Raw genomic sequence first — 27,981 nt, 5'->3', positions numbered from 1 at the left:
AGATCAGTGTGAGAGCGAGTCTCCTCCCTTGCTCTGCCCATATCATAGAGTTGGGAGGAACTTTCTCACACAAGCTCCTGAGCTGGGGAGGCTGCAGGTGAGTGCAGACCATGGGGGTGTTGGGAACTCTGAACTACCCTAGCCTGTCTTCTGTACACCCTAGCCTGTCTTCTGTACACACTAGCCTCTCTGTATGTGACAAGCTGCATCTTGTGGCAGGTAACGTGATGGGCTCTCTGAGGACCCTGATGTAAGGGGGAGGCCCTCTGGGAACCCTGATGTAATGATAAAATATTAACATACATGCACATATTATATACATGTGTATGCCCACCCAAGCGAATGACTTTCTTTACTTCGCTGCTATGGGCTCTAGCCCCAGATCTTTCGTAGACCTAGCAACGCCCCTGCTTCCGACACATCTGTCTGCACCACAAATTTCTGTGTAAAATCTGGGGTAATTAAGACAGGGCTATTTGTCAGAAACCATGAATCAGACCGAGACAGAAGTACAATTAAATCACACTTGTTTAATAATAAAATAAATAGAACAAACGTAGTCAAAACATAGCCAAGTTCGGTAACCGGAACGGATAGTCAGACAAGCCAGAAAGTCAGGAAGCCAAGAATCAGTGTAGTGGAACAGCAAGCAGGATCTGGCGCTAGAAGGAATGTCAGTCAAGCAAGTCTTTGACAGGAGCGCAGGAGAAAGTCTCTGATGTTGACCAAGGCGAAGGCAGAGATCATCTGGGTTAGACGGCAGGACTGATGAGCAGGATATCATCAACAGGTGAGTCACTGTGGAGAGATAGGATCTGGCAATTAGCCGACAGCTGAGCGGCCAGCTCAGAGAAGGAAGTGATCAGCCCAGCCCTGACACTATTGCATGACACGTGTTGACCAAATTATGCTGATGGAACATATTTTTCACACATAACATAACTCTAATCCCGCTTTAGATGCTAAATGGACACCTTGGTTTATTTACAGACATCCAAAATAATTATTTAGTTCTTTGGTACATTTGTTCTTTTTTTTTTTATTTATCTTCTATTTTAATTGATCTTGGTATTATTTTATTTATTCTTGGAAGTCATTTTGTAATTGCATGTATTATTGTTACTTCTATATTATCTGTCTATGTAACTTTTAAATTATAATTGTTCAATAAAAAGTTTGTAAACAAAAAGACAGGGCTATTGCACAGGGCTGTTTTCATGTCCTAGAAAGCTTTCTCGGCTTCTGGGGACCACATTACCACTGCGGACTTCCCCCCTTGGTAAGATCTGCAAGGGGAGCAGCCAATGTAGCAAAATTGGGGACAAAGCTTCTATAATAGCCTATTAACCCCAAAAAGGCTCTCACCTGTTTTTTATTAAGGGGTCTTGGCCAACTTTGGATGGCATGGATTTTTGTCACCTGGGGTTTTACTTTCTCCCGGCCAATAATTTACCCCAAATATCAGGCCTCCTCTAATCCCACGGCACACTTCTTAGGACTGGCGTTTAGACCTTCACCTCGTAGGGCATTAACAACAGCCTGCACTTTAGGTAAATGGCTCTCCCAGTCTGCACTAAAAATTACCATGTCATCTAAATATGCAGATGCAAAGGCTCGGTGGGATTTAAGGGTGATCCATCATTCGCTGAAAAGTGGGAGGTGCCCCATTTAGGCCAAATGGTATCCTCTTATACTGCCCGTGCACCTCAGGAGTAGAAAAGGCTGTCTTCTTTAGAATGTTCCATAAGTGGTATTTGCCAACACCCCTTCGTAAGGTTCAGAGTGGTGATATAGCGAGCATGTCGTTGACACTCAATTAGCTCAACTACACTGGATATTGAATAAGTCTAAAGTTTTGACACCTTATTTAGCTTTCGGAAATCGTTACAAAATCGGATGCGCCCATTAGTCTTTGGGATAAGGACAATTGGACACCACTCACTATGTGATTCTTCTACAGTATTACATCAATATCCAACATCCTCCTTATTTCCTCTGAGACTACTTGGCGCTGAGATTCTGGGATGCAAAAGGGTAGTTGACTTTCACCCCTAGCTCTGTCACAATATCATGCTTTATCATTGAAGTTAACCCTGATAAATCAGAAAAGAACTCTCTATTTCTTAGCAGAAATGTCTTGGTCTCTTGTTTTTGGCTTACTGACGGTGCCTCAGTGATTTCTACCAACCTGCGGTAGTCATGGCCATCAACTCATGGACCATAAGGGATTCTCTGTCTTTCCAGGGCTTCAATAAATTGACATGGTAGATTTGGTAGGGCTTTCTTTTGCCAACCTCTGTACTCTATAGTTAACTTCCCCCACCCATTCTACAACCTTGTGTGGCTCCTGCCATTTCGTCAGAAATTTACTGTCCACCGTAAATACCAGCACGAGCACTATGTCACCGGGTTTAAAGGTTAAGATCTTGGCCGAATAGTTATACACTCTAGCCTGAGCCTGCTGAGCCTGTTGCAAGTTTGATTTAACAATGGGCTTTCCAATCTGGTCCTGCATTTGAGAAATATGCTCCAGTACACTTTTGAGTGGGGTTGCCTCTTGTTCCCAGGTCTCTTTTGCTATATCTAATAGGCCCCTAGGATGTCAGCCATACAGCAACTCAAAAGGGGAAAAGCCGGTGGAGGCTTGTGGTACCTCCTGTATAGTAAACATGAGTTAGGGCGAGAGGCAGTCCCTACCATCTGCTACTACCACTCACTTTAACATTCCTTTCAAAGTTTTATAAATCTTTCCACTAGACCATCTGTTTGTGGGTGGTACACAGAAGTACGTAAGTGACTAATTTTAAACAATTTACACAATTCTTTAGTAACCTTTGACATGAAGGGCATGCCCTGATCAGTTAACAGCTCCTAAGGAATACCCATGCATGAAAAATAAAAGAGAAAGCTCTTTAGCAATACTCTTGGCTGAGGGGTTCCTTAACGGGATTGCCTCTGGGTACCGGGTGGCATAGTCCAAGACAACTAGGATATACTGGTGTCCCCTAGTGGAATTAACCAAAGGACCTACTATATCCATGGCAATCCTGTCAAAGGGCATCTTAATGATGGGTAAATGTACCAGTGGACTCCGGAAATGTGAGACCGGAGCAGTGAGCTGACAAACTGGGCACAACTCACAATACAATTTTACATCTTTGTGTAAGCCTGGCCAACAAAAGTGTCACATTTAATGCAAAGGATATTCACAAACAGAAGGAAAAGGCCTCTTGCCATAAATCAGCAAGTAAACTTCTGCTCTACTGAGCCTTACTGTATCCGTAGTCTGACAAAGTCCTTGGTTTAAGGTAAATTGTATCCAAACTTGGTTACAAACAGCCATGCTCTTAGTTGCCTCCTAACATGGAGACACACACACTCTCCTTGACTGCTAGGACCCAGGGCCGATCCCAGACGGGGTTCACGGGGTGCAGTGCACCCGAGCGCCAGAGAGGTGGGGGCGCTGAAGCGCCAGAGTGCTCCCTTCCCTCCTCCTCCTCCTCTTGTTTGTGTCAGGCGGCGCCTCTCCGCCGGTGTTCTAAGAAGAAAGGCGCCACTGTGTTAAATGCTCAAGCCCCTCCCTCCACCTGTCAAAGAAGGAGAACAACCAGCTGGCCCGGAGATGAAAATGGAGGCAGAGCGGCTGGTCTCTGTGTGGAGAGAGACCAGCCGCGCAGTGATGTCGCGCGGGGGGGGCGGGGCGGTCTGTGCCTGACACCTTCTCCTCTCTGTGTCTCTCACTCCTGCCTTTTGTGAACTGCTCTGTTCTCCACCCGGGCGGCACGGCTGCACACTGTCCCCTCCTCTCCAGCTGCCGCCCGGGTGTTTTTATGTACCGTACCCTAATGGAGGGGGGTCTGTACTAATTGAGGAGGGGGGTCTGTACTAATGGAGGGAGGGTCTGTCCTGGGGGGTCTGTACTAATGGAGGGGGGTCTGTCTTGGGGGGTCTGTACTAATGGAGGGGGGGTCAGTCCTGGGGGGTCTGTACTAATGGAGGGGGGTCTGTCCTGGGGGTCATTACTAATGGAGGGAGGGTCTGCCCTGGGGGGTCTGTACTAATGGAGGGGGGTCTGTACTAATGGAGGGGGGGTATGTCCTGGGGGTCATTACTAATGGAGGGAGGGTCTGTCCTGGGGGGTCTTTACTAATGGAGGGGGGGTCTGTGCTAATGGAGGGGGGCTCTGTCCTGGGAGGTCTGTACTAATGGGGGGTCTGTAGTAATGGAGGGGGGTCTGTCCTGGGGGGTCTATACTAATGGAGGGGGGTCTGTACTAATGAAGGGGGGCTCTGTCCTGGTGTGTCTGTACTAATGGGGGGTCTGTCCTGGGGGGTCTGTAGTAATGGAGGGGGGTCTGTCTTGGGGGGTCTGTGCTAATGGAGGGGGGGTCTGTGCTAATGGAGGGGGGCTCTGTCCTGGGAGGTCTGTACTAATGGGGGGGTCTGTCCTGGGGGGTCTGTAGTAATGGAGGGGGGTCTGTCCTGGGGGGTCTATACTAATGGAGGGGGGCTCTGTCCTGGGGGGGGTCTATACTAATGGAGGGGGGCTCTGTCCTGGGGGGTCTGTACTAATAGAGGGGGGTCTGTACTAATGGAGGGGGGGTCTGTCCTAATGGAGGAGGGGTCTGTCTTGGGGGTCTGTACTAATGGAGGGAGGGTCTATCCTGGGGGGTCATTACTAATGAAGGGAGGGTCTGTCCTGGAGGGTCTATACTAATGGAGGGGGGGTCTGTCCTGGGGGGTCTATACTAATGGAGGGGGGTCTGTACTAATTGAGGGGGAGTCTGTCCTGGGGGGGTCTGTACTAATGGGGGGGTCTATCCTGGGGGTCTGTACTAATGAAGGGGGGGTCTGTCCTGGGGTGTCTGTACTAATGGAGGGGGGTCTGTCCTGGGGGGCCGTTACTAATGGAGGGGGGTCTGTCCTGGGGGGTCTGTACTAATGGAGGGGGTCTGTCCTGGGGGTCTATACTAATGGAGGGGGGGTCTGTCCTGGGGCAGTCTGTACTAATGTACTAGTGGAGGGGGGACGTTTTTTCCTGGGGGGTCTGTACTAATGGAGGGGGGTCTGTCCTGGGGGGTCTGTACTAATGGAGGGGGGTCTGTACTAATGGAGGGGGGTCTGTACTAATTGAGGGGGGTCTGTACAAATGGAGGGGGGGTCTGTACTAATGGGGGGTCTGTACTAATGGAGGGGGGTCTGTACTAATGGGGGGGTCTGTCCTAATGGAGGGGGGGTCTGTACTAATGGAGGGGTGGTTTGTCCTGTGGGGGTCTGTACTAATGGAGGGGGAGATCTGTCCTGGGGGGGTCTGTACTAAATAATGGAGGGTGGTTTTCCTGGGGGGGTCTGTACGGAGTAAGGTCTGTACTGAGGGAGGGGTTTATACTTAGTGCGGGTTCTGCACTGATGGAGGGGAGTCTATACTTAGTGGAGGGGGGTCTGTACTGAGGGGCGACTATAGTTGGTGGAAGGGGGGTGACCCCAACCCTAGTCATGCCAGTGCAGCTGCGGGCTCTTCTTTCCCCCCTCCCTCTCCCTCTCGCACGCGCTGCTGTACTAGTGAGCAGTGCTTGCCAGCACAGCTGCCCACTATGTATCTTCCCCCACCTTCATATGCCCAGGGAAGAAACAGAATAGAAAAAGGAGCAGAGAAGAGGATTGTGGGACATGTAGTCCCGAGGACTGGCAGCCCCACTGTAACACGAAAACTGCAGCCCACACAGCATGCTCAGCTGAATGGGAGAGAGAGAGATACAGGAGCCGGGAAAGCTTTCAGGGAAGTACACCCAGGACTCCAGAGGGAGAGGACAATGCTGAGAGAACACCATCAGAGAGAGAACCCCGCTGCCCTGCGCCACCAGAGGGAAAGCCACACAGCCTAGCGCCATCCCTGGTGGAGAAAGGAATGGAGTCATTGCAGGAATACAGATCTGGGTGCTACCTAGCGAGTCACTATGGGCAATTCAGAGTGAGCTGACTCCTGATCAGAGGAACCGTTGCTGTATCGCTGGGTCAGGTGAGAGGGCCGATCGGCCATTATCTACTAACATCCATAGGAACTGCAGTCCCTGACCATCTCCTGTATTATTTCTGCAGTCTCTGACCATCTACTGTACTATGTCTGCAGTCTCTGATCATCTTCTGTAGTATGTCTGCAGTCTCTGACCATCTCCTGTAGTATGTCTGCAGTCTCTGACCATCTCCTGTAATATGTCTGCAGTCTCTGACCATCTCCTGTAATATGTCTGCAGTCTCTGACCATCTCCTGTACTATGTCTGCAGTCTCTGACCATCTCCTGTACTATGTCTGCAGTCTCTGACCATCTACTGTACTATGTCTGCAGTCTGCGAGCATCTCCTGTACTATGTCTGCAGTCTCTGATCATCTCTTATATCCTGTCTGCAGTCTCTGATCATCTCCTGTACTATGTCTGCAGTCTCTGACCATCTCCTGTACCATGATTGCAGTCTCTGACCATCTCCTGTACTATGTCTGCAGTCTCTGACCATCTACTGTACTATGTCTGCAGTCTGCGAGCATCTCCTGTACTATGTCTGCAGTCTCTGATCATCTCTTATATCCTGTCTGCAGTCTCTGATCATCTCCTGTACTATGTCTGCAGTCTCTGACCATCTCCTGTACCATGATTGCAGTCTCTGACCATCTCCTGTAATATGTCTGTGGGCTCTTTCTAACAGACTCTCTAACAGAAGCCCTCTCTGTGTGCATCAGAGAGACCCCTTCCAGGTCTCATTAGTATACACTCTTCCTTTATTTTTTTTATTGTTAAAAGATCGTGGGAGGATCCCAGGGTAACAAAGACTTCTTAGGGGAGCATCTCTGTGTTTGAGTCGTTGCCATAGAAACATTTGTAAAGGGGAGGAGTTGGTAAGATGACCAAGCCCATGTGGGGCGCCAGGAATATTTTTGCACCCAGGCGCCTGTGACCCTAGGATCGGCCCTGCTAGGACCAGCTGCTTTAATCAATACCTAGGAAGAAAACATCAAACTGCGGTCCACGGATTTGGAAGTTTGTCCCACCCAGAGCTCCATCAGATTCTCAGTTTCTCAGTAAAACCAGCACTTTACTAATACAGGGTAAAGAACTATCTTTCTTTACCATGAAATCTTTGCTGGCATTACCTTAGATTGCAAATCTAAGAATCTGTGGAGGAACAAATATCCCATCAACCACTTTTCCTGAAATTCAAACCTGTTTCACAGGCACCCTGCTACTATATATGTATAGGGCCAGGAGGGATCACATTTATGTCATATGTCTGTTCAATCACTTATCCTTTAAAAGTGTAGACTCCAACTCTTACATAAGCCTGTTCCTAACTGGTTCTCTTTAAACAAGATTTTATCTGTCCATAATATCTCCTTGCCCTCAGTTTTACCCCTTTTACTGCTTTGTTGTTTTCTCTGCAAGTCTTCACACCTTTGAGACCAATGATTTTAGACAATTCATTACCTTAGTACTTAAATGGACATCAGAGAATAAAAAGAAAAAGAAACAGTCAACACAATAAAATGCCTATATTTTGCAGTTTTCCCCCTGTGCTAAGTAAATTGTGTATACATTTTAACATGTATGCTTCATTTTTTCTTTCTTCGGAATATAGTATATTGTAGGGGTAGTAATAAAAGAGGGTAATTGTTTAAGTGTATAAAATACTTTCTTTGGCTATTTCCTGAAGGCATTTTTGTTCTCTTCCTTTTGTTTTTGTGTAGTTAACAATTATTGCTTTGAAAAATGTTTTATTGCAGGACATCTGTCGGCTATTTTTTTCTGTTTTGTGGGGACTAGAGTGCTGCCACTAGCATATTAAAAAAGTGTTTCCTTTTTAAAGAAAAAATGTTTAATTTTTTGCTTCAAGAGTTTGTTTTTGAGAACCATATGATTTTATACTGTACATAAAGAGAATAGTCAGTGGTGTAGAAATAGGGCTACCAAATAGGCCTTGGTCCCAGAGAAAGTAAGGGAAGCAATAAGACCACAGCACAGTCAGCTAAGTTAGACAAAATAATTTTGCCCCATTGGAGCATCCACGTAAACAAAAAATATCTCTAGGACCTTAGATACATTAGAAAGTGTCTCTAAAACCCAGAAAACAACTAAGGTAAAAATATTAATGACTGGTGGTTGGAGATCAATTTCGAAATAATCTATTAGCAATATTCAGAAAGGGCACACGAACATTGACTTAAAGCGGAGTTCCACCCGGTTTTGTGTTTATTAAAAGTCAACAGCTACAAAAAGTGTAGCGGCTGACTGTTAATAAACACACACTCGCCTGTCCCATGGTCCAGCGATGCGGGCTCCCGAAGCCTCGCTCCTCTCCCCTGCCTGTCCACGGCGTCGGCATTATTACTGTGGGCACCTGACTGTGACAGCTTGCGTGCTGCATGTCATGAATGGCCAGGCAATCTTCTGGGACCTGTGACATGTCAAGAAAGATTGAAGGGAGGGAGGAGCCACCTAAGGGAAGAGGAGGAGTCGTCTAGGCAGCCCAGAGTGGAAGTGGGAGCTGGGTACCTGTCAAAAACAGGTACCCCCCCCCCCCCCCAAAAAAAAAAAAAAATGACATGCCAAATGTGGCATGTCTGGGGGTAAGAAGTACTTAAAGCAGAAGGTCCACATTTGGGTGGAACTCCGCTTTAAATAGCATATAAGCCTCCAGTGTTGAGGTAGATTCTCTATCTGCTACTTTATGTGACAGTTAAAAGCAACCCTGACACCAGAACAAAAAACAAAGTGCCCCCTTCAAAGAAGAGCATTCATATTTATCTCTACTCCCATCTTTGCTACAGATATGTAGTGTACTGCAGGCAAACAGCTGCCTAAAGAATCTTCAAAATCTGACCCTCCACAGCCCTTCGGTCTCCTTGCACATCACTAATCCACTAAACGACAAATCAATATGGATGTCAAACCACTTCCTAAAAATCAATAGTTTAAAAACAGAGCTCATAGAATTTCCTTCACCCCTCCCCCCAGTACCCCTCCACAGACTTTTCCATCAAGATTAATATTGCAACTATCCCTCCCTTCCCTCATAATATTGTATTAGGTGGAATCCTGGATTCTGACCTCTCCTTTCAGTTCCACATCCAATCATTATCCAAATCCCGTCTCCTTCACCTGCATAACATTTCCTAAATACATCCCTTCCTAATCAATTACACCACCAAGCTACTACTTCACTCTCTTGTTATGCCGTGCCTCAATTACTGCAACCCCCTTCTCGTTGGTCTACCACTACACTGGCTATCCCCCTTCAGTCTAACATGAATGTTGCTGCAAGACTCATCTACTTTACTAACCTCTCAGTGTTTGCCACATACCGTTGCCAATCCTTCCACAGGGGTCCCATCACCCGATTAATAAAATTCAAGATATTAATAACAAATTGCAAAGCCATTCATAACTCCACAGCTCATCTCAACCTCATCACCAACCTCATCTCAAAATATCAAACAAACCATCCACTCCCTGTTTCTCAAGACCTCCTGAACTCCGGGTACCTTGTCACTAGACATGTGCGGTTCGTTTCATTCCAAATTAATATTCGGACAAATTTTTTGTTATTCAGAGATTCAAATATATCCAAACACCTGAATTACAATATAAACAAATTTTACCAAATGCTGCGAATAACATAATGAAATTCGTCCCAATTTCGGAAATTCGGACTGAAATTCGAATTTAATTTTACATTGAACTCCAGCCGAATTCCTACTACACATATTGCTGAAATCAAAGACCGTGTGTGTTATTAGAGTACCATTTAGAAATAATGCTGTTTTTGTTAAGCCAAAGGTGACTTGAGGCCGGGTTCACACTGGTACGACAAACGCTCCAACATTGGGAGCCCATGTCGCATGACGTGTGAAAATCAATGTTTCTCATGCAAATTCGAAAATTCTGAATACAAATTCAGAAAACGAATTGAACGAATCAACCGAATTTAACTAAACGAAATCACTAGATTCATGAATCAAAACAAAATGAAACAAAACTAATTTTTTCATCATGCACATGTCTACTTGTCACCTCCTCCCATGCTTGCATCCAGGGCTTTCTCTCATCCTCTGGAATTCCCCACCACAACCTATATGGCTATCTCCTACCCTATCTGCTATTAGGCAGCCTGTGAAAACTCATCTCTTCAGGGAAGCCTATGTTGCCTTTAGCCAACAACTGAATCTTACTTTCTTATACATCTAATCCACATACAGTGATTACCTTTTGTATCACTTCCCCTTCTCTTTAGATTGTAACCTCTTAAGAAAAGTACCCCCCTAACCCCAATGTCTTGAATTGTTTGGTAACTGTACTGTCCCTTCTTTCTGTAAAGCGCTCAGCAAAAGTGAGGCCGGGTTCACACTCCGCTATTGGGAGCTCATGTCGCATGACGTGTGAAAATCAATGTTTCCCTATGAGAGGCGTCTTAACTGGTCCGACACAAGTCGGTCCGACTTTGAAAATGCTCCCTGCACTACTTTGGTCCGAGTTTGATCCTACTTTAGCCCATTCAATATCACTGAAGTCAGATCAAAGCTGGATCACCATCTTAACTGATCCAACTTTGGCATGTGACTTGTGCTCTGATGATCTTGAAGGGGAACCCCACTCCAAATGAAAAAAAAATGGCATTGGGTCCCTGCCAGGCCCTTTGGTCTGGTATGGATTTTAAGGGGAACCCCCCACGCCAAAAAAGCGGCATGGGGCCCCCCAAAATCCATACCAGACTCTTATCCGAGTACATAGCCCGTCAGGAAATGGGATGGGGACGAGGGAGCGCCCCCCACTCCTGAACCATACCAGGCCGCATGCCCCCAACATGGGGGGTGGGTGCTTTGGGCTCCGCCCCAAAGCACCTTGTCCCCATGTTGTCCCCTCTTCCCGACAACCCTGGCCGTTGGTTGTCAGGGTCTGTGGGTGGGGGGGCTTATCGAAATCTGGAAGCCCCATTTAACAAGGGGGCCCCCAGATCACAGCCCCCCACCCTATGTGAATGAGTATGGGGTACATTGTACCCCTACCCATTCAGCTAAAAAAAAATTGTCAAAAATAAAACGCAGTACACAGTAGGTTTTTAAAGTAATTTATTAAGGCAGCTCCGGCGTCGCTTCTGATTTCTTCTCCCCTCTCTGGCTCTTTTCCCTCCTACGCTGATGTCTTCTGCCTCTGCCGGTTCTTCTCCCCTCTCCATTACACCTCCGCTCTCTGCTGTCTTCTAGCCCCCTCCAGTTCTTCTCCCTCTTTGCGCTGTTATCTGTCTCTGTCAGGTCTGCTCTCTGCGCTGTCTTTTCTCTATGTTCTTCTTCTGATGTTGCCTCAACATGCTCTCCCGGTCTAATGCCAGATCCGCCGTGTGCTATGACTTACATATAAAGACATGGGACGGGCCATTTGGTGATGTCATATGGAGGCCACACCCCCTTATGACATCACCGCTCCATCATGCCCCTGGCGGTGACGTCATGTTGAGGGCATGCCCCCATGTTGAGGTTATGCGGCCTGGTATGGTTCAGGGGGGGGCGCTCGCTTGTCCCCACCCCCTTTCCTGACCTGCCAGGCAGTGTGCTCGGATAAGGGTCTGGTATGGATTTTGGGGGGGGCCCACGCCGTTTTTTTCAGCGTGGGGGTTCCCCTTAAAATCCATGCCAGACCAAAGGGTCTGATATGGTCTTGGAGGGGGAACCCATACAGTTTAAAAAAAAAAAAATGGCGTGGAGTTTCCCCTAAAGATTCATACCAGACACAAAGTGCGTGGCATTGTCGGGATCAAAGTCGGATCCCCATTCATTGAAGTTTGATGGATGTCGGACTTCAGGTCGCAGGGCAAAGTCGGATCCACAGTCGTACAACTGTCATGTCGTACCAGTGTGAACCCGGTCTAAATCCTGTAGAATAATGATGATTTTGTTTAATCACTATACAGTATAAACACACAAATATCTTATTTAACAGGTGTGAAAAACATTTTTAGGACAGGTTCACACTGGTACGATACGACTGTTGTACGACTGTCATCCTACTTTGCCCTGCGACATCCGTCCTACTTCGGTCCTACTTCCATCTGACTTGAATGAACAGGATATGATTTTGCTCCAACTTTGAGATAGTCCAACTTCTCCTTTGACCAATCAAAACAATCCCAGTGACATAAATTCCTTTTCCTGCTGATTTAATTACCATGTCGGAATTAGGAAGGTTAGGACGAGGATCCGACTTTGATCTGACTTCATCGATATTGAGTGGGCTGAAAAAAGACAAAAGTAGGACAGAAACCTTTTCCTAAAATCTGACCCACTTGTGTCAGACCAGTTAAGACAGCTCTCATAGGGAACCATTGATTTGTACACGTCATGCGACATGTGATCCCAAAGTCAGAGTGTATGTCGCACCAGTGTGAACCATGCCTTACTGAGCTTTTCTTGCACTATTATTAAAACAAATGTAGAGAATATTAAAAAAATTAAAATAAAATGAACAAATTCAGCAAAGCAGAAAAAAACTGCCCATGTGCTTCTGCCTCCTGTTTATCAAAACTGGCCAGGCATACAGTGGAATGAGATTAATAATTCAGGTACAGTGCCTTGAAAAAGTATTCATACCCCTTGAAATTTTCTACATTTTGTCATGTTAAAACCAAAAACGTAAATGTATTTTATTTAGATTTTATGTGATAGACCAACACAAAGTGGCACATAATGGTGAAGGGGAAGGAAAATGATAAATGGTTTTCAAATTAAAAAAAAAAATCTCTGAAAAGTGTGGCGTGCATTTATATTCAGCCCCAAGTCAATACTTTGTAGAATCACCTTTTGCTGCAATTACAGCTACAAGTCTGGGCCATTCTAACACATGAATATCCTTTGATCGAAACCATTCCATTGTAGCTCTGGCTGTATGTTTAGGGTGGTTGTCCTGCTGGAAGATGAACCGCTGCCCCAGTCTCAAGTCTTTTGCAGGTTTTCTTCTAAGATTGCCCTGTATTTGGCTCTATTCATCTTCCCATCAACTCTGACCAGCTTCTCTGTCCCTGATGAAGAAAAGAATCCCCACAACATGATGCTGCCACCACCATGTTTCATTGTGGGGATGGCGTTCTGCTTTTAGGCCAAAAAGTTCAATTTTGGTCTCATCTGACCAGAGCACCTTCTGAACCTTTTGGCCTAAAAGCAGAACGCTATGTGTGGCGGAAAACTAATACTGCACATCACAGTGAACACACCATCCCCACAATGAAACATGGTGTATATAAAAAATATATAAAAAGGAAGTGACCAGTCGCATAACTAAATATCAATGGCATGCTTCCATCCTGGGTTAATATATAAAAAAGAAAAAAGGGGGGCAAGTGGGACTTTAAATGAAGCATGACAATTGAAAGTAAAATAATGAATACATGTGAGTAGGTAAAATGATTTGGATTTAATTTAAAGTCAATAACCCCTAGGGTAGTCCATGATTTTGATGCACACAGTAACAATAAAGTAGTATAAATACAGACATAGTTACAAAAATTTATATATTAACAGTAACAATCATCAAGGACTCAGTAATGCAAACAAATCAATGGACATACATAAATGCAGTTCATAACAGAAATACATGAATTAAAATTGCCAATCAAAATTACAAAATCACATGAAATGAGAACAAACTTGAATATGAATATCAGGGATAAAATTAGGCTTGATAGGGCATCCTTAGTTTAAGAACCCAACGCGTTTCTTGGCTTCTTACCAGTCATCAGGGGTGGGATGCATAATGTAACTGAGAAAAGCAAAGGAATAACATGAATATTGATACATGTGGAACCTCAGGCTAATAGAAAAAAAATATCAAAATTGTCTACTTTGGTTGGAAAAGCTACTTACAAAATAGCCCACAAATCAAGGAGAGTTTCCAACAATGGGATCTGTTACGGTCTGAGATATAACCGTCTCAACTGGGGTTGAGGCAGGGTTCCGACCATCCTCCCAGAATTTTATTCCCCATATTCATTAATTTTCTTATCGTGTTTTTTCTCATTTCATGTGATTTTGTGATTTTGATTGGCAATTTTAATTCATGTATTTCTGTTATGAACTGCATTTATGTATGTCCATTGATTTGTTTGCATTACTGAGTCCTTGATGATTGTTACTGTTAATAAATCAATTTTTGTAACTATGTTTGTATTTACACTACTCTATTGTTACTGTATGCATCAAAATCATGGACTACCCCTAGGGGTTATTGACTTTAAATTAAATCCAAATCATTTTACCTACTCACATGTAGGTAGGCCATATGATAATGATCAGTCAGTACAGGAGTCAGTCATCTATTTCCATTCTGTATATTGTACAGTCACACCAGTCCCTGCCCCCAAGGAGCTTACAATCTAAGCTCCCTAACTCATTCATACACATACTAGGGCCAATGTACCTCCCAGCATGTCTTTGTAGTGTGGGAGGAAACCGGAGTGCCCGGAGGAAACCCACACAGGCACAGGGAGAACATGCAAACTGCAGGTAGGTGGCGCTGTGGTTGGGAATTGAAGCGACGACCCCGGTGGTGCCGGGCAGAAGAGCTAACAACTTAATTTCTCTAACTTGTGGTGAGACTGCAGCTTCTTGTATGTTTCTGTACAATGTAACAGCTCCTATGCTGCACTGCATGTGGATTAAGCTGGACTCGTAGGAACATCTTAGTCTGCCAAAGGCAAGCAGTTACTCATTTATATTTAAATGTCATTTTATTAAAAAGCCAAAAGAGAGAAATGAGAGTGAAAAGAGAATAGTTTGTATAGAGAGGGAAGATGGTGGGAAGAACGGCGGTGCTGGTGGAACTACTTGGAGGATATTAATGGATAGAAATCTGCTGATGGAGCTGGTGCCGGTCTGGGCACTGGAATGTGGAAGTATATAGATTGTGGGAGGAGCCTCTAAAGGGGATTTATTAATACAAGTGCGTTGTACGATGACTTTGTCATTTCCTTTTTGGGTGATTGGTGGAAATCCATTGAGGGGAGACTATATCTATTGAAAGAAGAAACGCTGATTTGGTGGTTTTTGGTGAAAGAATAACGTGTGATAGGCCCAAAGGTCCTCAGGGTTCTGGGGGAGGGGCATTAGCACTAAGGATGAGCTTCGAGTTTGAGTCAAACTCAGGTTGGACTCGAACATAGGCTGTTCGCTGAACAGCGAACAATTTGGGGTGTTCGCGGCAAATTCGAAAGCCGTGGAACACCCTTTAAAAGTCTATAGGAGAAAACAAAAGTGCTAATTTTAAAGGCTTATATGCATGGTATTGTCATAAAAAGTGTTAGGGGACCTGGGTCCTGCCCCAGGGGACATGTATCAATGCAAAAAAAGTTTTAAAAACGTCAGTTTTTTTGGGAGCAGTGATTTTAATAATGCTTAAAGTGAAACAATAAAAGTGTAATATTCCTTTAAATTTTGTACCTGGGGGGTGTCTATAGTATGCCTGTAAAGGGGCGCATGTTTCCCATGTTTAGAACAGTCTGACAGCAAAATGACATTTCAAAGGAAAAAAAGTCATTTAAAACTACTTGCGGCTTAATGAATTGTCGGTCCGACAATACACATAAAAGTTCATTGATAAAAACGGCATGGGATTTCCCCACAGGGGAACCCCGAACTAAAATTGAAAAAAAAAAAATAGCGTGGGGGTCCCCCTAAATTCCATACCAGGCCCTTCAGGTCTGGTATGGATATTAAGGGGAACCCCCGCCAAAATTTTTTAAAAAAATGGCGTGGGGGTCCCCCTCAAAATCCATACCAGACCCTTCAGGTCTGGTATGGATTTTAAGGGGAACCCCGCGCCAAAATTTTTTTTTTTAAATGGCGTGGGGTCCCCCCAAAAATCCATACCAGACCCTTATCTGAGCACGCAACCTGGCAGGCCGCAGGTAAAGAGGGGGGACGAGAGAGCGCCCCCCCTCCTGAACCGTACCATTTCACAAAAAAAGTGTCAAAGATGTTAAAAATGACAAGAGACAGTTTTTGACAGTTCCTTTAACGGGTAACGTAATGGGTGACCCCGCCCCCCTCTGACATCACGGGGAAAGCCACAGGGAAGTCCCCATCAAGTCCCCATGCGTCAGAGGGGGCGGGGTCACCGAGTGGCCCTTGTCCTCATCAACATGGGGACAAGGTGCTTTGGGGGTCCGCTACCCCAAAGCACCCTCCCAATGTTGAGGGCATGTGGCCTGGTACGGTTCAGGAGGGGGGGCGCTCTCTTGTCCCCCCTCTTTTCCTGCGGCCTGCCAGGTTGCATGCTCGGATAAGGGTCTGGTATGGATTTTGGGGGGACCCCGTGTCATTTTTTCTTTTTATTTTGGCATGGGGTTCCACTTAAAATCCATACCAGACTTGAAGGGTCTGGTATGGATTTTGAGGGGGACCCCCATGCCATTTTTTTTTTAAATTTTGGCACGGGGTTCCCCTTAATATTCATTCCAGACCTGAAGGGCCAGGTATGGAATTTAGGGGGACCCCCACGCCATTTTTTTTTTAAATTTTGGTTCAGGGTTCCCCTGTGGGGAAATCCCATGCCGTTTTTATCAATGAACTTTTATGTGTATTGTCGGACCGACAATTCATTAATAGCCGCAAGCAGTTTTAAATGACTTTTTTTCCTTTGAAATGTCATTTTGCTGTCAGACGGTTCTAAACACGGGAAACATGCACCCCTTTACAGGCATACTATAGACACCCCCCAGGTACGAAATTTAAAGGAATATTACACTTTTATTGTTTCAATTTAAGCACTATTAAAATCACTGCTCCCGAAAAAACTGACGTTTTTAAAACTTTTTTTTGCATTGATACATGTCCCCTGGGGCAGGACCCAGGTCCCCAAATACTTTTTATGACAATAACTTGCATATAAGCCTTTAAAATTAGCACTTTTGATTATTCATGTTCGAGTCCCATATACTTTAATGGTGTTCGCATGTTCAAACAAATTTTTTGCCTGTTCGCATGTTCTGGTGCGAACCGAACAGGGGGGTGTTCAGCTCATCCCTAATTAGCACCATCACTGGCGGGGGAGCACTTTTTGTATTAAATTTTAAGGATAAAAGCATGGGGGATGGGATGACATTTGATAAATACAATAACACAGAATTTTGTGGATAAACATTTTCAAGGACTGTTTTTGGGGGGGGGGGGGGGGGGTTTCACGTTTTTCACAAATCTGGATATTGATTTCATGATGTAATGCATGGTGTTGTATCGTGTGTTTAATCTTCATATGTCTTTCATGAATGCGGATATTTAGGATTTATTGTATGGTGGTGAATGATATGGAAATGACACAACTAGATATTGTTGGTAATATAGATCAGCAGTTAGTAGTGAGGAGGATCAGCGCCAACTTTATTTTGCTTTTTTATTCATATATTTATGCCGTCTATTTTACAACTCAGGTTTCTAAACAAGTAAACAAACTGGTTGCTATGACAACAGTGTTTACCTTTCTAGCTGATATCTCATGTAGAGGCTCCCTATATTTCCTTTTAAATCTAAACAACCTTGTTGTCATAGCAACCGGTTTGTAAACTTGTTTCCAAAGCTGAAAAGGTTTGTCAGCTAAAAGGTAAACAACCTTGTTGCCATAGCAACCGGTTTGTTTACAAATCTGAGCTGTAAAACAGACAGCAGGAGGATGTGTTTTTTTACAGCTCAGGTTCGTAAACAAGTAAACAAAATGGTTGCTATGACAGCAAGGTTGTTTTCCTTTTTAGCTGACATCTCATCTCATGTATAGGGCCCTATGTTCTCTAGAACAAGTATACATACAATAGCAACCAATCAGAGGTTGAGTGAAGAAATGAGAGTGTTTGCTATGAGGGTAGTGGGGGGCATCTTGTAAAGCCCCTGGATTGTTTATTATGGGAGAATACAGAGACTGAATCTACTCGTTGCCTGGCTGTCAGTCTGATCCATTGCTTTCTGTCCGTTCTCCATCACTGATTGGGAAGAAGTTCTAAATGAACATGCAGTGATGCAGAAAGCATGGAAGCCAGAGCCAGCCAAGAGTATCGCATTTTCAGAAGGCGATCAGCAATGGCAGCCTACATATTTCTCTCAGTATGGGTTCCCTTGTAACCATTTGGGGGAATTTTAGTGGTCCCCAAAAACATTCATCGCTGGAAAGAGACTGCAATTCAAGATGGCCGCTGTGTGTACAGTAGATGCTCCTTTTCCTCTTATTTATTGCTATGGGAGAGATTCTGCTCACTTCCTGCCTTTCTGACCCCAGAGGAAGCGAGGTCTAAATCTCCACTATGGGGACCCCAGACAGTGATAAAGATCTAAACCACTCCCACTCTACTATTGTGACCAATCAGATTCTGGGATTACACCATGGAAACAGAAATACATTTATTATCCATTATGATTGTATCTTTTCCATTAAAATCCACCTCCCCAAATGTGGCATATTGATTGAATGGGTTGTCATCTATAGATCGATTATTCCTATTGAAGCAGATCAATCAGAAAACAAATTGATCATTTATCAAAGTGATTATCGCCACCATTACTTTAACTGACAATTGCGCGGTCGTGCAACGCCGCACACAAATAAAATTGATGTCATTTTTTAACCACAAATAAAACTTTCTTTTGGTGGGATTTGATCACCTCTGCGGTTTTTCGTTTTTGCCCTTTAAACAAAAATACACGATCATTTTTGAAAAAAAAAAAAAAACAATATTTCTTACTTTCTGCTATAAAACATCCAAAAAAAAAAGTTAAAAAATAGAATTTCTTCATCAATTTATTGCAATATGTATTTTGCTACATATTTTTGTTAAAAAAACATTCCAAACAAGTGTATATTGATTGGTTTGGGCAAAAGTCATCCTGTCTACAAACTATGGGATAGACATTGCGGCAGACAAATCGGACACATAGGCTACTTTCACACTGAGGCACTTTACAGGTGCTACAGCGCTAAAAATAGTGCCTGCAAAGCGTCTGTAAAGAGGCTCTCCTGCCTGAGTGCTTTCACACTGGAGCGGTGTGCTTGCAGGATGGTAAAAAAAGTCCTGCAAGCAGCATCTTTGCAGTGCTGTAGAAGCGGTGTATACACCACTTCTAAAGCACCCCTGCCCACTTCTAAAGCGCCCCTGCCCGTTGAAATCAATGGGGCAGCGTGCCAAAATGCTTTGCCATAAGTTTTAACCCTTTTTTGGCCACTAACGGGGGTTAAAAGTGCCCTGCTAGTGGCCAAATAGCACCCCGCTAAAATGACGCTAAATTGCCGATGCTTGCCCGCCCCAGTGTGAAAGTAGCCACAGTGACACTTTTGATACTTTTTTGGGGACCAGTGACACCAATACATTGATGAGTGCTAAAAATATGCACTGTCACTGTACTAATGACACTGGCTAAGAGAGGTTAATATCAGAGGTGATCAATCGGTTAAATGTGTGTCTAGGGGGTGCTTGGTAACTGTGGGGGAGGTGCTGTGGGTAGACAGAGATCCGTGTTTCTGCTTAGTAGAAACACAGGATCTTTGTCTTCTCTACTAGCAGAACGGCGATCTGTCTTGTTTACATAGATCGCTGTTCCACCTCTGATAGAAATGATTGGCGGGTCCCGGCGGACATCGTGCGTGCTGGAGAGCCAGAAGTGCAGAATCACATACTTTTTTTTTTTTTTTTTTGGGGAGAGGGGGGCAGGATTAGAACCCTTGTCAGTTTTTATTGCAGTCTGTGTCCCCAGTAGGGAGAGTCACCCTCTCTATTTGTCCTGTTTATCATTATCATAGCAAGTGAAAGTAAAAGAAAATCCCAAATGTAGTGTTGTAACCAGAAAAGTAATAAAGGGGAAATCTTTCAACGGGGACACTAGTTGTGGTGACCTGGGGGCCCCAGGGGCTTCCCTTAATTTGCAGGGATTTCCTCTTACTTCCTGTTTGGTTATGGGACAGGAAGTGAAGGGGGATCTCCGCAATGGGACACAGATGGCTAAAGATAAACTGACGGGTTATGATCCACCCTCATTTTTACTAGGAGCCTGCAAAGCATTGCATCCGCGATAGGAAGAATGTGGGTGCAATGCCGGGCTCCTGCAGACTGTGAGTGTAAGGTGTCTGCTCATATCTCGTACACACTGACAGGAAGCATCAATCACCTACCTAGAGGGTTCAACAGTGCCCTGGTAGTTCATTGAGAACTACAAGCTGACAACCGCAAAGGCTGCTGGTACTTGTAGTTCATTCATTCACAGATTTCTGAATGAATGATGCTGCCGGGTGGGCGGAGCCCCTCTCGGGTGTGTTTTTTAAAAAAAAATTGTGACAGTGGGTGAAGATTCCCCACTTGCTGTCACAACAGCGGATGGGAGGGGTGCGGGGGCCACTGTCACAACAGGAGATGGGAGGGGTGCGGGGGCCACTGTGGGGTTGCCACCTCATCCCTTTAAACCCGAACACATATTAATTACACAGGTTCTGAGGCTGATTAAGGTGGTAATTGAACTCACTTGGTGCCTTATCTGTATTAAATTAGCCTCAAAACCTGTGTGATTCATATGTGTTTGGGGTTTAAAGGGATGAGGTGGCAACTCTAGGCCACTGTCACAACAGGGGATGGGAGGGGTTCGGAAGCCGCTGAATCTGTAACATCTTAGACCCTGAATATGGATGGAACACTATGAAAAGGTGAAGTTCTCCTTTAAGAAGTTTGCAGAGGAAGGATTCTTTTTTGCAGGAGAGCTCTAGATTGTCACTTCTGTATAACCAGTCCAAAGAGTCCCCCTTTTAATCCCAAGCTGATGGCTGCAGTAGCAGGTTTTCTTTAGTCGACGACCGACTTCAAAGTTAAAGTGATGGCATATTGACGCATCAGAGTAAGAAGAATAATTCTAGCACAAAAGCTCCTCGTTATCTCCAGCTGTCACATGACCCGACTCTCTCCCATATACAGCTGTCACATGACCCAGCTCTCACCCATATCCAGCTGTCACATGACCCAGCTCTCTCCATATCCAGCTGTCACATGACCTGGCACTCTCCCATATCCAGCTGTCACATGACCCGGCTGTCTCCCATATCCAGCTGTCACATGACCCGGCTCTCACCCATATCCAGCTGTCACATGACCCAGCTCTCTCCATATCCAGAATATCTAGCAGACCACCTTGCACCCCCCCCCCCTTTGTTATCAGACTAGCACAGCACATAGGGCGCCAGACACTGAATCCTCCCACTGTCCCACACCAGCTCTCAGGTGGTGTGCCGGATCCGTGGCAACCCCCCCGACCACATCGGGCTCGGGGTGGCGGTGGACACCCCCTCGCATGCTATCAGGGTGCCTGTACTGTACTCACACTTCCGGGCGGCAGCTGGAGAGGAGACGAGGGTGGAGATAGTGTGTGACATCATTGTTTGTGAGATGTGATAGGCTCACTGGCTCAGCAGGGAAGTAGGAGGAAGAACTTGGAGAACCAAGGACACACACCAGCTGCGGCGCTGGAGGTGTTGTTCCTTTCCTCATCCTTGGAAGAGTCGGGATGGTGTCATCCCTCTAGCGGGTGTCACCCGGGTGCGGACCGCACCCCCCCAACAATGCCACTGACTGCCCCACCCTTCCTACAATAAATTGATCCGCCCAGGGCATCCGTCCCTTCCGCCCACCCCTTGTACCGGCCCTGGTCACATGACCCAGCTCTCTCCCATATCCAGCTGTCACATGACCCGACTCTCTCCCATATCCAGCTGTCACATGACCCGGCTCTCTCCCATATCCAGCTGTCACATGACCCGCTTCGTTCCCATATACAGCTGTCACATGACCCGGCACTCTCCCATATACAGCTGTCACATAAACCGGCTCTCTCCCATATCCAGCTGTCACATAACCCGGCTATCTCCCATATCCAGCTGTCACATGACCCGGCTCTCTCCCATATCCAGCTGTCACATGACCCGGCTCTTTCCCATATCCAGCTGTCACATGACCCGGCTCTCTCCCATATCCAGCTGTCACATGACCCGGCTCGCTCCCTTATCCAGCTATCACATGACCTGGCTTTCTCCCATATCCAGCTGTCACATAACTCGGCTCTCTCCCATATCCAGCTGTCACATGACCCGGCTCTCTCCCATATCCAGCTGTCACATAAACCGGCTCTCTCCCATATCCAGCTGTCACATAACCAGGCTCTCTCCCATATCCAGCTATCACATGACCCGACTCTCTCCCGTATCCAGCTTTCACATGACCCGGCTCTCTCCCATATCCAGCTGTCACATGACCCGCTTGCTCCCTTATCCAGCCGTCACATGACCCGGCTCTCTCCCATATCCAGCTGTCACATGACCCGGCTCTCTCCCATATCCAGCTATCACATGACCCGGCTCTCTCCCATATCCAGCTGTCACATGACTGTCTGCAGGGTAAAAGAGGTAGGAGTAGCTTCTAGTCCTTTGCTGCTGGTCACATGTTCAACATAAAAAAAGCAGCCTTTGGAAAAAGTAAAAATAAATAATATCAATAAACTGTTCCAGGTATGGATATTTTATACATAGTTATAGTTAGGTCCAGCTTGGACTAATAGCTGAGAAGTTGTAACACACTGAGGGGGACCTTGAGTATGATTACTTGTATCCTAACAACCACCCCCTCCCAGGAAATAGTAGTATAGAACAGGGGAGGTTCATATGGGAAAGAAAAAGAGGTTATAGAGGGAAGGGTTAGGGAGAATCGGAATAAGCGAGGTAGTGTAATGGGTGAAATATACAGGCTAGGGAAAGAAGGTAAGGCATAAACGGCACATGGCTAGGGCAAATTCTTCAATGTTGATGGGTGATTCAAGTTTTTGGGCTTCAGCCTCTGAGATTGTAGGGGGTCCATGTAATGGCAGGTTGTTTGGGATGTGTTATAAGCATACCTGTGTGGCTTGTTCCCCGGGTTTTGTGTCTAAATTGTAAAAATGTCCATATTAGGTCTGAAACTGCCTTGCGATATCTCCCGTATTTGAGTGTGCCCTCCCCAGTCTCTCATGGATACTATGTAAAGTCATGCTAGAACACTTTAACTGTAGCATTTTGGTTAGTAACACGTTTATTACGGTGTTTGTAAAATATCGTTTATTATGTATCATGTGCAAGTGCAAAGCTTGTTACGACGATCCTGAAAAAGTGTTAAAGAGGAACTGCAGTCTGTTCACATAATTTGTAATAAAAACATCTTTGCCTTTGCCATTCTGAAGCTTCCATCCAACCACTTTGCATAATATTTTGTATATACTGTGATTCTGCACTTGCCAAATATGCTGCAGAAATCTCCCTCCACTGAGTCTGGCTGCAACCATTTTAACTGTGGGCAGCTGAAGCTGCTGCCTGTTCACTTCCTGGATTTACACAGACACACAGAGGCACACCTCCAGCTCTGCAGTCCAGCAGCTCTCTAATTGGCCCGAGAGTTAAACAGAGAGCTATGCATGATGTCATAAGCCTAGGCTAAAGGCCAGACAAGAAACAGGAAGTGTGCTGTATAAGGTATTTGCTGGCAGAAGAAAAATGTTTTACTATCAAAAGTTAAAACAACAAGGGCAGAAGATTTAATAGATGGAAAGTTGAAAAAATGACTGAAGGTCTGCTTTAAAGGAGCAGGTGAAGGGGTAAAATGAAATCCTTCCCTAAGGCAGGCCATACAAATTTCAATTTGAACCATATATGGGAAGGCTGAATGTACGAAGTACAAACAGCCTACCAGATTTTATTTGTGATTATCGCTAGCGGCTGGCAATAATCACTGTATTCTCCCAGCGGGGACACCCCCCTCACCCTCCCAGAGAATACAATGGCTTGGCAGGAGGGATTCCCGCATCAACATTGTCTGTGTTGATACTAGCTCATTATGTAATACTCACCTGAGATCGAAGCCCTTGCTGTGGTGCCCGGCGCTGTGATTGGCCGGAGCCGTGATGACGTTACTCCCGCGCATGCGTGCGGTAATGGCACACTCACTGAAGCAACGGCACATACGTGACATTGCTTCAGTTTGTGTCAGTGCACATGTGCCGATGACGTTGGCACTTGCAAATACAGGGGATATCTCCTAAACCATGCAGATATCCTGGGTAGCTACAGGTAAGCCTTATTATAGGCTTACCTGTAGTGAAAAGCGGTCTGTAACGTGGTTTACAACCACGTTAACAAGTTTTTAGTTACATAACCAGACAGGATGATGCAATTTCTAAGAGTTTTTCAGGCTTCAGGCTTGTCATGGCCTATACCTATAACAAAGGCATTATTCAATGCTGGTCAAAGCTGCAGTTTGTTTTTATCTATAGGCACCTTTACCTGCATAGGCAGTGTTTTGGCAAAGGTGATCTATGCTTTTAAGCATCTGAAAATGGTGTGGAATGCTGCTGATTTTTAATGTCTACTTTGTGTAAACTCCCTCCCCTCATTTCATTTGATGTTTTGTCATACTGTTGATTACAAGAGGTTGTAGAGCAGGGGTCTCAAATTACCTGAGGGCCACGGGATGAGTTTTCATATTCCATGGGGGCCGCATGCAAACTTTTAAGCTTCAAAAAGAATATTAAACTAGTATATATAGTGGTAGTTACTGCTTGGTACCAGTCACTGCTTACTGCCAGATGCTTGGCAGTGTTTGCTCTGCAGCGTCCAGCAGCCAGCTCCCAGCAGGACCCACAGCTTGTGGGTCCTGCTGGGAGCTGGCTGTGGACCTGTGGGTCCTGCTGGCCACTGACCTATGGGTCCTACTGGTCTGTAGGCCATGGCCAACAGGACCCACAGGTCACTGGACAGGGTCCAGCAGGACCCCACAGGTCAGCGTCCAGCAGGACCCCACAGGTCCGCAGCCAGCTCCTAGCAGGATCTGCCTGTGGATCCTGCTGGCCATGGCCTATGGGTCCTGCTGGCCTGTAGGCCATGGCCAGCAGGACCCACAGGTCACATAGGCCATGGCCAGAGGCTAACAGGATCCCACAGGTCAGCGTCCAGCAGGACCCCACAGGTCAGCATCTAGCAGGACCCCACAGGTTCGCAGCCAGCTCCTGGCAGGATCTGCCTGTGGATCCTGCTGGCCATGGCCCATGGGTCCTGCTGGCCTGTAGGCCATGGCCAGCAGGACCTGCAGGTCAGCAGAACCCACGGCCAGAGGCCAGCAGGACCCCCAGGTCAGCGGCCAGCAGGACCCCACAGATTCGCAGCCAGCTCCTAGCAGGATCCACAGGCCACGGGCACTTGGGCAGCTACCAGTGTTGAGGGCTATTTTGAGGTTACTGGATGGGCACTGGGGCAGGGTAAATGAGGTGTATAAGGGGGGGATAGATGGGATGATCATGTGGGTTTCAGCTGCGGGTGTCAGGGTCTCTGACCGTGACCTCAGCGATGTGCCAATGGCAGCTGTCAGCTCGGGCTCAACAGGAGAGGTCCTCCTCCTTGCACGCCGAGCCAGTGAGTCAGACTCAGCCATGACGTTGTCCAAGAAGATCCCACTGGGAGTTGTAGATTGGCTGTAGTTAGTGGCGTCACTAGGGTTGGTGTCACCTGGTGCGGTAAAACATGGTGTCACTCCCCCCGTCTAGGCTGCACAGCACCATGCAGGCAGCGCACGGTCATACGGGGGCACCCCAAACCAGCTCCTGTAAATGATAGTATAGGGTGGTATAGTCGCAGATTAGGGTACTATAGGGTGGTATAGTGGCAGGTTGTGGTGGTTTAGGGCGGTATAGGGCATGTTGGGGTGGTATAGGGCAGGTTGGGGTGGCACAGGGTAGGTTGGGGAGGCACAGGGCAGGTTGGGGTGGCACACTGTAGGTTTGGGGGGCACACTGTAGGTTGGGGTGGCACAGGGCAGGCTGGAGTGGCACAGGGCAGTTTGGGGTGGTACAGTGTAGGCTGGGGTGGTACAGGGCAGGTTTGGGTGGCATAGGGCAGGTTGGGGAGGCACACTGTAGGTTTGGGGGGCACAGTGTAGGTTGGGGTGGCACAGGGCAGGCTGGAGTGGCACAGGGCAGGTTGGAGTGGTACAGTGTAGGCTGGGGTGGTACAGGGCAGGTTTGGGTGGCACAGGGCAGGCTGGGGTGGTAAAGGGCAGGTTGGGGTGGCACAGTGTAGGATGGGGTGGTACGGAGCAGGTTGGGGTGGTACAGGGCAGGCTGGGGTGGCACAGGGTAGGTTGGGGTGGTACAGGGCAGGTTGGGGTGGCACAGGGCAGGCTGGGGTGGCACAGGGTAGGTTGGGGTGGTACAGGGCATCTTAGAATTCAATGTAGTGACAGTGTGCAGAGTAACTTACATAGCATGCCTCATGTCTGCAGATGAAGACCTGAGCAGGTGGGCGGAGCTGCTGTGTCTGTCCTCGTCTCTATCTGCTTCAGCTGCGGCATCATCCATAGTGAAGGAGTCTGTGGGAGGAGTGGAGGAGGCAGCCACACCCCCAGCCCCTCCCGCACCCCCATAGCAATGCCAATAGCTGTATTTAGGCTGGCTGCGCTCGCTGCTCTCCAGACTCCACCCACCGGGTACAGGGAGCTTGAGCGCACAGCCGTGGACCACAACTCCCAGAAGCAACAGCGGCGGACGTCACGTGATGTCACTGACGTCAGCTAGCCCGACTTTCTCCAAGTAAACCAGGAAGAGAAAAAAAAAACATCGTAAGCAGGCGGCCGTTGCTTACCAGGAAATGTATCAGTCCTGCGGGCCAATTGTAACCACTCCGGGGGCCGTAAATGGCCTGCGGGCCGGTACTTTGAGACCCCTGTTGTAGAGGCTGAAAGGCTTATTACAACCAAAACAGACACACTTTAGATCTCTTTTTAATATGCATTCTTGGCCCCTCAACCTGTTGCAATAGCTTTGCCCTGGTACATAATTTTAGTCCATCACCTGACTGACAACTCCCTGCTCCCCAATAGGACATTTCAGCATACTGGGCCCCACTTTAATTTTAGCCCAGGATCCCATTTTGTCTAAAACTGCTTCATGATAAATGATGGGTTTTGTTTGCTCTTGTCCATTTATATGTAAAGAAATATTAGGAAATGTGGTCACGATGACATGCATACAGTAATTACAGTCTGATGATTACAACTATTTAGGAGTAGCAGCCATTTGCATTTACTGCTGCCTAATTGCAGTTTGAGAATGATGGCATTACATTTTAAATCAATTTACATTGCTGTAGTTCCCAAGAAATGGATCATTAAAAGGACTTTAGAGGTTAAATGCTACCCGGAGATGAGGAACATAAGAGATTCAATGTCCTCCTAGTTGTAAACATTGCTGCCAGATGGTGCACAAATGACACTGTGACAATTCTGGATAAAGTATTTTTAGATGAGAGTGGAACAGAAATGACTGACAGCAATGAACAATACACAGGCAGGTGGTCTGCTAAATGATCAAATAAATTTTGTCTAGCTTACTAATAGTGAGCAGAAAACAAACTTGATTTAGTGAAGACTATGAAATAAAAATATTTTAGTACAGGCAAACGGTTAGGACTGGTTTTAGAGAAAATGGAACTATGCAGAAGTTATATACTGTGTATAATGGCAGTGTGTGCATGGCGGGGGGGGGGGGGGGGGGTTGCAACAGATCAAAGAGGATCGTTTGCAAACATGGAATTATGAGGGTGTGTTTTGAAGTGATGTGGATTATTGGTGATAAACCTTTAGGCTGGGTTCACACTGGTCCAGTCCGAATTCCAGCTCCATTCTCTCAGCGAAGAGAAAAAGCAGCTGTTCAGCGGTGCCTCTCTGTTGTATCTGTGGATCAGCTGAGCAGGGAGAGGGGGAGATGTAGTGAGGAGGGGGAAAGATTGCCTGTTCACAACGGAACGCGTCTACGAATCATATGCAGTTCCATAGAATATGTGCCTGCAATTCGCACCACACTGCACCATTGAGCAATGCGGAGTGCGAATGCAACGCACATATGTGAACCAGACTGATTGAA

General features: G+C 46.3%; 1 long non-coding RNA gene across 1 annotated transcript; it reads right to left on the bottom strand.

The window, feature by feature from the left end:
* Nucleotides 1-510: 510 nt before the first annotated feature.
* LOC141145831 (uncharacterized) lies at nucleotides 511-27,981 on the bottom strand. Its single transcript, XR_012244664.1, has 2 exons — nucleotides 26,321-27,981; nucleotides 511-798 (listed from the first exon to the last, which is right to left on the bottom strand). It is a non-coding gene; the product is annotated as an uncharacterized lncRNA (long non-coding RNA).

The sequence above is a fragment of the Aquarana catesbeiana genome, linkage group LG05 (genome assembly GCF_042186555.1).
Source record: "Aquarana catesbeiana isolate 2022-GZ linkage group LG05, ASM4218655v1, whole genome shotgun sequence".
In the NCBI taxonomy this organism is placed as follows: domain Eukaryota; kingdom Metazoa; phylum Chordata; class Amphibia; order Anura; family Ranidae; genus Aquarana; species Aquarana catesbeiana.
Note: the sequence above shows the minus strand (reverse complement) of the source record. Positions and strands in the feature narration are given on the sequence as shown.